The following is an 11,919-nucleotide window of genomic DNA, read 5'->3' as shown; positions in this document are numbered from 1 at the left end:
CTTATCTCTTACTTATAAAATTTAAATTTTTATTTTATTTTGGTCACTATATATTAATTGTAAATTTCAAACTTTCGAGCTTTCAAAACAATTATTTTACTAATTATGTTTTCAAATTTTTTTAAAAAAACTAGCATTATAATTCTTTATATTAATTAATTAAATAACAATTAATCATAAACCATTCATGATTTTCATCCAGCGCCACTCAATCCTAAATTTCACAAATCCATCGCGCCCTTCACATTTCTATAATTTCGAATTCCCGCTCGCGCCTCTCATTTCTACTTTCTCACATTTATAATTTGTGCGTTGATTTACATTCCATCCGTGCACTCGTTTCCTTCATTAGAAATTTATCATTCCCACTCTAAAAACGTCAATATTATTCCTCCTCTTTTTGTGCCGCCTCATCCCAGCCCTTCTCTGTAGTATTCCAAATTCTGGAGGTAATGTTTTAGTACAGTATTTTATTTAGTGCATATGATATTTATAACTTTGTTGATTTTATTTCATTTATTGAATTTGGAAATATTTTGATGGAAGTGATGGTTGGGATGTCTTGGTTATCTTGTTTTGCTAGAGTTGTTAATGTTTATCTTATTGCTAATGTTTTTTTTTTTGATGTTACAGGCACTGAGTTTATTTTGGAATTTCTTGAAGATGTTGCTAGCTGATGATAATCTACCACTGTTTAAAAACATAATCACATCTAAAAGGTACAAATTTCGAAGAAATATGATTTTAATGTCAATATCTTATTTCAAAACACATCAATATTTTATGTTGCTTAATGTGATTGTGCAAGGTTGCCTTCCAGATATGCATACGGGAACACATACAAGAAAGGTATTTGATTATATATTATCTACATTTTTAAAAAAATTACTAAACATTGTACAATATTAATTTATTTTTATTTTTATGATTTTTTTTCATGTATATGTTTAAACTTGAACATTCGTCAAATTCGATGTCTGAGACGATATGTACTCCACCAAATACACAGAACAATAGCAGATATCTTCCACCCGTGGAACCAGATCCTAATTCTATAGAGTTTTAAATTGAAGTTTCATTTAACTTATTTTCGTAGTTGTGATAGTATTTGTTTTATCTACAAAATTTGTTTGCTAATGTTACATTGCTTTTTTATTGATATTTTAAATGTACAAAGATTTTTGTTGTTTAATAAATGAGTAATTTTTTTTTTTTTGTCATTGAACGATTAATTGTATTGTGATTTATGCTATATTAATTTATGAAAATAATTAATATAAAGTCAAATTAAAATGAATGCAAATTTGTTCCATGGAGTTTTGAAAATCGATTCTATAATATGCGTTTTTTAGGAGCATATTTTGGCTCAAATCCATGGCTCCAAGAACGCTTATAAATTGTTATATGAACGGTTTGAAATTGTTCTTAATGCACATTTGAAGAGCAATTTTAAACCGCTCCAATCCTAAATCTTCAAGAGTGGTTTTAGACTAAATCTAAAAGTGTAGCTTTAGAGTCGGTTAGTGTCGCTTCTATATCCCACAATATCAAGAGCATTTTAAAAGCATTCATGCATGCTATAGCTTTAAGATCACCTATAAACCATTCCTAAATTCTAAACTTTAGAACCGGTTTGAAATTGACCCTATATTCACGATGTATAGAGGCGGTTTCCCCCCGTTCCTATAGTGCACAATAGGGGCGGTTTTTCAACTTTTACCAACGGTGAGGAAAACCGATCTCCAATCCTAAATCTTCAAGAGTGGTTTTAGACTAAATCTAAAAGTGTAGCTTTAGAGTCGGTTAGTGTCGCTTCTATATCCCACAATATCAAGAGCATTTTAAAAGCATTCATGCATGCTATAGCTTTAAGATCACCTATAAACCATTCCTAAATTCTAAACTTTAGAACCGGTTTGAAATTGACCCTATATTCACGATGTATAGAGGCGGTTTCCCCCCGTTCCTATAGTGCACAATAGGGGCGGTTTTTCAAATTTTACCAACGGTGAGGAAAACCGATTCTATAAGCTATAGGAACGCCAACAGGAGGAACGGTTTTGTAACCGATGGTAAAAGCTTAAGAATGGTTGAAAACCGTTCTTAAAAGTAAAAATAACCGCTTCTATACGGCTACTTTTTTTGTAGTGATAATATTTTGAAACCACCATAAAAAATGAATGCGGAAGTCTTATTTAAAAGGACTGATAAAATCTCATGACATAGAAACAATGATAGCATCGGTCACGGGTGCCGTCTGCGTGTGAACGCATAGGCCCTCACCGCCGGTCGGAGCTATCGTGTCATCAACATACTCACCTGCACCATATAAGCGTAGTGAGCCTAAAGGCCCAACATGTTTTTATCTCATAATAACAAGGTTTAAAATCATGCAAACACATAATCATACTAATACATCTACGTACATGAACATGCATGCATGATAAAAATATCATGGTTATCTGACTGAACATAATCATAACTGAACATACCGAGCTTACTGAACATAGTTGAGCATATTATTTTCTAAATAGTCTATGGTTATATCCGTGAGTGTGACTAAATCTTTGCCGACTGATCAGTATCTTGAACCAATGTATGTGGCGGTGAAAAATCACCTCTATGCCGGTAGTAAACTACCTTCTGAACTGTGCTGGTGGTAAACCACCTCTGAACTGTGCTGTCACACCACTTCAACTTCCATCATAAAAATATTTTATTGCTCAACTCTTAATCATGATCATAATATAACTGAACATTTCATGTATGCATGCACTAAAAATATGTCCGTAATATATATTTAATTAATTGTCATAATAAAATACTTACACTTAAAAATAACTTTCATGCATAAAATCAATTAAATATATATTTCGGACTTAGTAAATTTTCATGGGTTGGTCCAGACTGCTGATCACTCATTCTAAGCTCATAAAATCTTAATGTTGCCCATTACTTAATTAAAAGTCCATAATATAATTTAATACTTAACTAAAAACCCTTAATCACAATTGGACCTAAATAAAAAAAACATTTAAGCCCATCAATTTAAACTAAGCCTAAAAATTATATTATAGCCCAAATAAATTACTTAAACTTAACTTGTTCATAAAGTGCATAAAATCTTTGGGTTGCTTGGTCCATCCAGCATAACATCACGATAACATTGTTCGGCATGAATATATGTTAATAGACCCCTGCTTAGCGAAAAAATTTCTCCAATATTGTAAGATAATATCCATTTATTTAAATATCACCCTTCATGATAAGAACTAAAAATGGATGATATATAGTGGTCGGAATTGCACGGCCTGTCTTCCCCTTGTTGGTAAGAAAACTTAATTGAGAGGTGTCCTTGGACATGAGGTAGGCTTGAAATTACAAACAGAACATTAGAAAGGGGCCGAGAGGACGTTGTTTTATGAAATCTCTTCCAACGCTCAAGTCGGTGTCGGATAAGAACAAAGATAACTTGAAAGATAAATATATTGAATGGAAGTTACCTTTTTGGAACACTTGGAAAGGGCCGACCCATGGGCCTTTGATGTGCCTCTATATATTTGTCTGTGCAATTGATTTGATACCTATGAATTTACTAACATAACATATGTTAAAGAATTAAATAATAATCAAAAATACGTAATTTACATATTAAGTTAGTGTTTGAGAGAGCTTTTAGAAGCACTTCTCACCTTTTTCGTTAACAAAAATTTGAAGTTTTGTAAAATTTTATTAATGAAAAGCTGAAAATTACTTCTAAGAAGCTCTCCCAAACACTACCTAAACTTATTATGAGTTGCAAATGCTTTAAATATGTTGATATGTTATCTTGCCATGCTCCATCTATTCATCAGGATTGAAGCTGAGGGGGAAAAACCCGAAAGTAGAAGAAGATTATAAACGATGAAATTAGAACCACGTCGAATTTGTAGAGTGCATCCATAGAACAAGTCGATCGAAACATGCCATGTACGTACGTACATATATTCGCCAACACGACTGAAAGTGAAGATACATCTTTTACAATATTCCATTCAGTTTCCATAATTCAAAAAAAAAAAAAAAACGTACATACGATCCTAATGTCCTGAGTCAAATCCTGTGGTTGCTATTTGAGTTAATTCTATAACAACTGGTATATGTCCATTACACACAGACAAAACTCAATTTCTACATCAATATAACGTGCATTGCTCTGAATTACACGTATCTATCGATATCAAATATATAAAGACGTAGCCAATGTTTAAACTAATTATGAGATAGCTTGTTTGTACACGCATTTCAATGATCGAGCCTTGTATAATATTAATATGAGTGATTCTTTTTTTTTTTTTGAGAGGTAATATGAGTGATTATTGAGAGGGTACATTCACACACACACCTATATTATTATAAGATGGAATCGATCTTTACTCATTAGGGAGTGTTGTGTTGCATCACTTTTTTTTTTTTTTTTTTTAACCACGTACCAAAATCATTATAAGTACCTTGCATTCTACGTACCTTTCAAGTTAAAAATTTCGAAAATAAATATAGTTCCAGAATCCTCGTGACGTAAGCTTTTTTTTATACCGATTTCGTAAGTTTTCTCGCAACCTGTTCGAACGCGATTTTCGGCAGCCGCCGCCCCTGCTGCCGCCGTTCGTCGCCTAGGATAGAAGGAACACTACTTGAGTTGTTTGGACCTTTAATTCAAAGCTTTGAGGTAATTTCGAGATTAGGGTTCGAATTTTGAGAATTTCGATTCAATTGACTTTCGATAATTGATATTTGATTTGTTATTGATTGTAGGTATTATGTCGGAGTCGATTGCAGATATTGGCTATTTTTCAGAAATTATTGGGGCATTAAGTCGAAATTTCAGATTATATTCTTTGAGATTTTCGAATTGTAGAGATGTTTAAATCACTGTTTTGGATGTTTAGATGTGTTAGAATTGTTATATATTAATTTCAGGATTTATGAGCAATTTTTCTGGAATTACAGATTCTAAAAATTTGGGATTGGAATATCCGAGAACTACTTGAGATATTTTTTGTGGTAAATTAAGTATTGGTTGAGGTACGTATGAGTTGTTTACATTACGACGCCTATAATGACATGTAATAATATTAAGTATTTTGTAATGAGTGATAATGTTTTTTATGTGCTTATGTGAATTATATGATTGCATTCACTCATTTACATTGATTGTTAATATGCAGAATTGAGAATAATCCCTATTTTCTTTTAATAAAATAAAATAAATTTCAAATTTATTTTTATTGGAAATATTATGAGATATTCGTCAAATAAGCATGTTAATAATTTTTCATAGCAAGTTTCAAAAAGAAAAAATAATTTTTCATAGCACGTTGAGTCTTGACTCCTTTGATTGCTATTGATATTGATCTCTTGAGATGTATTGAGTCATCGATGGAGCGAGTGACATTATTTAGTGCACTCCTGAGTTAGCACAAGACCGAGCGGGTAGCAACTGTGCTCTCGATGCTACGTACGACACTCCTGATGACAGCATGAGGCCGGACAGGTAGCTCATGTTGCCCTCGATGCTACGTGTGTGGATTAGCAGTGATGATTCAAGGTCTGCTGCGTTCCTGGCACGGGTGGCCACTGAGATTATTGTGATACGATTATTTGGACTCCATTTGGTATCCCTTATTCTATTGATACCTGTCACCACTACAAGAAAAACGCTAAAAGACAACGGATTTTATCCGTTGTCATAGGGGGTAAAAAACTGTTGTAACTAATGGTGTTGTTAAAAACACGCTAAAGGACAATGGATAAAATCCGTTGTCGTTGATATCAAAGACAACGGATTTTATCCGTTGTCGTTGAGCGTGTTTTTAACAACATCATTAATTACAACAAATTTTTACCCCCTACAACAACGGATTTTATCCGTTGTCGTTTTCCATATAAAAAACAAAAAAAAATTTAAAATTAATATACAAATTTCAATATTATAAATAAACCAAAATTTAAAATTTCAAAAATAAAATTTCATATACAATATTTTAGTATTACAAATTATTCGAAATTAAATTCTAATGCAATTCATACTACAAAAAAAATACAAAAAATTAAATTATATATTTCGATAGAATCAAATGTAGCTTTCAGATGAATCCTTGGACAACCCAATAAAGCGCGCCTCGGTTGCTCACAGTTGCTCACTCATCTCTTGGAGCAGAATCTAAAGCTATAAACTTCATTAGTTACAAGAGACTTAAATAATGAAAGAAACAATATGCATGTTAAGTACCTTGTAAAAGTTCTTTGAAACAAGGCCATCATTTTCAAAAGCACTCAATTCTTGCACAATTTTTTGAGCTCTTTGCTGATGGCTTGCATTTACTCTGCCAAATACTTCAACTGCAGAGTTCACAATATTCAAACTATTTCTCAAATCTGAAACCTTAGTAAATGGAGAAGAGAAATATAAGTTCTAGAAAAAAATTTCATATTTTAACGGGTCACAATTAAGAGGAGGATAAACATAGGATGTAAGGAATTGCACTCAAATTCCTTTCAAACATTGATTCTAACTCAACAAATGTCTCATTAATTAACAAGAACCATCCTACACAAATGTAGAAGCCGAGGTATAAATTAGGAAAACAAAAAGAGTGTGGGCAATTAACTCGTGTGGTATAGCCGTATAGATATCTCTATTGATGATGGTGTTTTCAGTTCTATTCGATCTTCCATAAGCAGCAATTGAGAAATGAATAACACACAAAACAAATGACGAGAGAACAAGAGAAGACCAAGGATTTGAAATGGAATCGAGAAATACCATTTAATTTTATCATACCTCGGTTTCTTTCTAGAGAGAAAGTAGACATGTCACAAGAAACTTGGCATTCGGCCTTTCTCGTGCTTCATATTGTAGACAGCGGGTAGCTAACCGTACCAACTCGGTTACGTCATCAGTAGAAAAATGACTCTCCAAACAAGAATCCATCAGCATCAGAACTAAAACCATAAAATAATCTGCGTAAGAACATGTATGACCGCAGATTAGAGAACTTCTCATGAAAAATTCATATAAAATTAATTTTACATCCAAATGTCCTATACCAGTGTCAAATCAAAGAACACACAATTATTGGATCGACGAATATATACCTCGACGTAGTCCAACCATCACACCTACAACATAAACAAAATTAATAACCAATATTAGTATCATAATTGCAATAAAAACAAAATAAATCAAAGTGGGTAACATCCCGAACTTACAAACTAGAAGAAAACAGTTAGAATCTTGGATTAAAAACTGAACCCGAGCTCAAATAATTCCTAGGACTCAAAATACATTCAGTTGGAATAGGGGCATCACTTTCTTACAAGAAAACTTGCCGAACAGCCCGAACGTGAATGAAGGGCTCAAAAAAAATTGGGCTTGGCTAAGATATTTTCTAAAATTTTGAACCAATTCTAAAAGTACACGACCTAAAACAAAAAGAAGATGAGCAACGCGACGTTCTGTCTCAATCTCAGAGCTTCGAGTCACACAAATCGGAATTTTAAACTCGAGATTCAAGGCTTAGATGTGAGCGTATGTTTAAATTAGAAAAAAACCACCTAGCCTCTTGAATCTCAGGCTTTCTGATCTGTGGTTTTTCTCACAAAGATAAGGTTCTTGTGATTCTTCCAATTGGAAATGTAATACGATGGTTTAGTATTCAAGTCCAACGCATAAAAAATATTTGTACAAGCAAACAACATAATTAAGGCTAATACACTCTACATTATCCCAACTCTGCATCTAAGTTAGCACATACTCGAAATTGTGCTAATCATTATCAATATCAGAACATGTTAATTTAAACTGGTGAGTGAAGGTTGAGTTGAAATTGACAAACATCTTTCAAATAATTTTGCAGCACAAACATAAAATATGCCACCAAAACAACCGAAAATAAAACTTTTCAATGTCTCAACTTAAAAATCAGATCATATTTTCGAATTATAAATCATGTCATATAGATTTGTGACTCTCGGCCACTTCAAGTAGCAAATTATTAACTAAACAAAATAATTTTCTTGTCACGACAAGAGCATCAAAATAGCAATCTTTAAACATTTTCAAATGTCTAGTTTCATCAAATTTATAAACATTAAAAGATATGCATCAGTAAATCCAATAATTTCATAACACTCTTCATCTAAAAATTGCAACAAAATATTCTATATCATACGAGGCAAAGTACCAAGGTACAACATAAAATTATCTTACTTTCCCCCTCCTCTTCTCAATATCAATATCAATGTGTCGCACAAATGAGTTACCTGTTTCAAGTTGTCTGCATAATCATTTAATTAAAGTTTATGTCTGCTTCCACTCCTCGAAGCTTAATGGATGTTCTATCTTATGCAGTGAAATATTATATAGAACAGAAAACTCGGGACCATTTCATTTCATTTTTTTTAAAATAAATATGTTGTAGCGATAGAGAGCAGAAGAGGGATCATACCAGCCGCCATGTGAGCCGTATCGAAACCTCCTGTAAAGTTTTTAGAATCAGAATGGTTTTACTCGTATTTATAAATGAGTGTATAGCTATGAAATTAAACTTACCTAAGTAAACTTGCTTTACACAATCCCTGAATTAATTAAGAGGATAAATAACTACCTTATATTGTATCTCACTAGTGATTTCATACTGCATTTGAGAACAGATGGATGACAACGGGAGGCTGTGCCACCTCCATCGTGTCGGCTGACTCCGATTGCTGGAAGTTAACTCCCATCCAGTGATCCCTCGAAATTGGGCGGCGCGCCAGTACTCCACGTCTCAGACTCACCCGCCCGGAAAAAACTAATGGGTCACTGAAAATTCACTTTCTGGCGAGAGAGGACCCAGTTCGTCATCTTTGCTGTTGCCCACAGAAAACCCGAAGATTCTACAACCGTATCTTTTGCTTGCATTCCTCTCTCCTGCATCTTCATCCGAAACCTTCTCTTCTATAACCAAATTTTCAAAACCAAAATTTTCAAAACCTGAATCCACGATAGAAAACCAAGAATCGACCAAAAGTATGCGTTCAAACTCACCAGAGAAGAAGCACACAAATCGCGAAAACACTTCGATCGCACGAAGAGCTCAAATCAGTCGATCTTAGTATGAAAACAAAGATTATGTTATGGGAAACAAACCACAAAACAATTTTTATGATTCAGGAGAAAAGGAAGGTGACTCGATGGCAAGAGTGTGCGGTTAGGGTTGTGAGACGAGAAAGGAATCGAACTTGACGAAGATGGAAATGAAAGTGCAAGACAAGAAAAATAATATATAATTTTTTTTTAAAAAATAAAAAATCAAAGACAATGGTTTGACCCAAAAAACTACAACGGATTTTATAACTGTTGTCATAGACCCTCCAAAAACACGCTCATATACAACGGTTTTTTTAAAAACCGTTGTCGTAGATCATAAAAAACACGCTCATAGACAACGGTTTTTAAAAACCGTTGTCTTTGACATATAACCGTTGTCTTTGTTTATTAAAATATGGCCAACAACAACAGTTTTCGTAAAAACCGTTGTTAAAGACCATAAGACAACAATTTTGTTAAAACACCGTTGTCTTTTTTATGTTGTTGATACCCAAATTTGTTGTAGTACACGTATTGCATTGCATTTCATTGCATTGTACTTGATTTTGTTCATGTCAGTTATATTTGTCGTAATTTTCCTAGTTCATCGTACTGGGGTCCGACCTCTGTTTTCTTTTATGCTGTGGTTGTTTGTGATTCCATAGCAGGTTATCCAGGGAGATTTGACGTATCTGGTGGAGCCTCATCTAGTGGCACCCAGTGAGTCGAGTGTGGAGTCGCGTTCCCAGATATATGTATATATCATATTAGCGAGTTTTATATTTTTCGGGGACATGCCTTGTGTATCTGTATTGATAGGTTTTACTTTGTTTTGGATTTGTTGGTGTGATCGAGCATTGCCGGCTCTGCATGTGTTTAGTCCTGGCTAGGGATGTAAACGAGCCGAGCCGAGCCGAGCCGAGCCGAGCCGAGCTTTTGAATGTTCAAGCTCGGTTCATTTATAAACGAGCCGAGCCCGAGCTTATTTAACGAATATATTCATGGCTCACGAGCTTATTCGAGATTTTATCGAGCCTAAACGAGCTTAATATATTTAAACTATAAATTTAAATATTCATTAAATTAATTAAAAACTAAATTATATATTTAAAAAATATATAATATTATTATTAAAATTTGTAATTTTATTCTAATAAATTAATTTTTATAGATTTTTCAATATTTTTCATAAGTAAAGTGTAAATTTATAAATTAAATATCAATACTTATTTTTTCGTCTAAGAGATGACTTACGAGCTTGTTAACGAGCCTGTTAACGAGCATGCTCACGAGCTAACGAGCCGAATATTGTAAAGCTCGAGCTTGGTTCGTTTGCCTTAACGAACCTCATTAAACGAGCTCGAACGAGCTTTTAACGAACCGAGACCCGAACAGTTCGCGAACTGTTCGTCTTATTTACATCCCTAGTCCTGGCCAGTGCGACTATAGGTTTGTAATTTGGTGTTGTGACTCTATTTTCGAGTATATATTGCTGGTTGTGCAGTACAGGTTTTTGGGATGTCCTATTTACGAATAGGTCATGCCGAATTTTCTGTAGACCCAAAACGCAAATTTTTAACTCGTTTTCGCTGTTTACATTAATTAATCCTGGTTTTTTGCTCATTAAATATAAATCAGGACAAGGACCCTTTTAAAAAAAGACTTGTAAATTGTGTGTCATTCTAAATTATAATGGCCACATGTGAAATGTGGTGTGACCGCTTTAAACAGGGAAAAATTCATGCTTAATATATATACATTATGCTTTAAAAATGTAAATTTATTTTGATCCTCAAAATTAATTCTAAAATACGCACCATCATAGCTAATGACTAGTACATTAGTTTTAGAACTAATTTCAGAGTACTTGATTGATTACTATCGGACGAACATCATATTTTTCAGATCGATCGACTTCAGGAAGGCTCCAATGAAGATCAGAAGTAAGAGAGACATAAATTAACTTTACACAAAATACACTTTAAAATGCCCTTAATTTTTATATAATTCCAATAACGATGATAGAACAGGGATCATATTGATATTGGACCACGGATATTGATATGATTATTATTTATGACTAAGCTCGCACTAATTAATAATTAAAGAAATGCTGAAAGACGAAGAAAAAGGGCAAGAAGCTAGGGGTGTAGTTTGAAAGTAAAAAAAAGACATGGAAACTTGAAGCTTAATATAACAAAATGTGTGTAGAAAATAAAAGTTAATTGGCCTGCATGTCCACATTCCATTCCCGTCATCTGCGGGGGAAAAATGTCCTGATGACGCTTTTACTTAATTTTCATTTATTTACGGGTCAATTTTATTATTACTTTCCTTTCCATATTTTAATGGGATCAAAAATAATAGGAAGTACTCCATTTATAAAACTTCACATGGGTTTATGACATATTATTATTACTATTATAATTATGATTTGATAGAGGCAGGTTATTATGATTGATACCAGACTTGGATAATTGGTCCCATTGGGCTACAAGATAATTTAGCTAATATACAAAGGATCGGACAAAAAACTGTAAAAACCCTTTATCTATGTTTACATTTTATATTACCTTTAATTAACGTACAATACATGTGAATCTTCTCCCTTTTTGGTAGGCCAGCTAGGGAGGCTTTACAAAAGCAGTGTTCACGGATCATAATAATGCATACTTAAAACATTCTAGCTAGCTAGTCAACATAATTTAATTGCAACATTAACAATTAATATTCATAATAATTATGGATACTTAATTTTAATCCAGTTATTCTACAGGAGATTAACTTACATAAAATTAACACAAAGT

The 11,919-nt window shown here is 33.2% G+C and overlaps 1 long non-coding RNA gene across 1 annotated transcript; it reads left to right on the top strand.

The window, feature by feature from the left end:
- The first annotated feature begins 310 nt into the window (after positions 1 to 310).
- LOC140859867 (uncharacterized) lies at positions 311 to 1,103 on the top strand. The gene is made up of 3 exons (XR_012143551.1): positions 311 to 449; positions 634 to 719; positions 809 to 1,103. It is a non-coding gene; the product is annotated as an uncharacterized lncRNA (long non-coding RNA).
- The last annotated feature ends 10,816 nt before the right edge of the window (positions 1,104 to 11,919 follow it).

The sequence above is a fragment of the Henckelia pumila genome, chromosome 4 (genome assembly GCF_033568475.1).
Source record: "Henckelia pumila isolate YLH828 chromosome 4, ASM3356847v2, whole genome shotgun sequence".
In the NCBI taxonomy this organism is placed as follows: domain Eukaryota; kingdom Viridiplantae; phylum Streptophyta; class Magnoliopsida; order Lamiales; family Gesneriaceae; genus Henckelia; species Henckelia pumila.
Note: the sequence above shows the minus strand (reverse complement) of the source record. Positions and strands in the feature narration are given on the sequence as shown.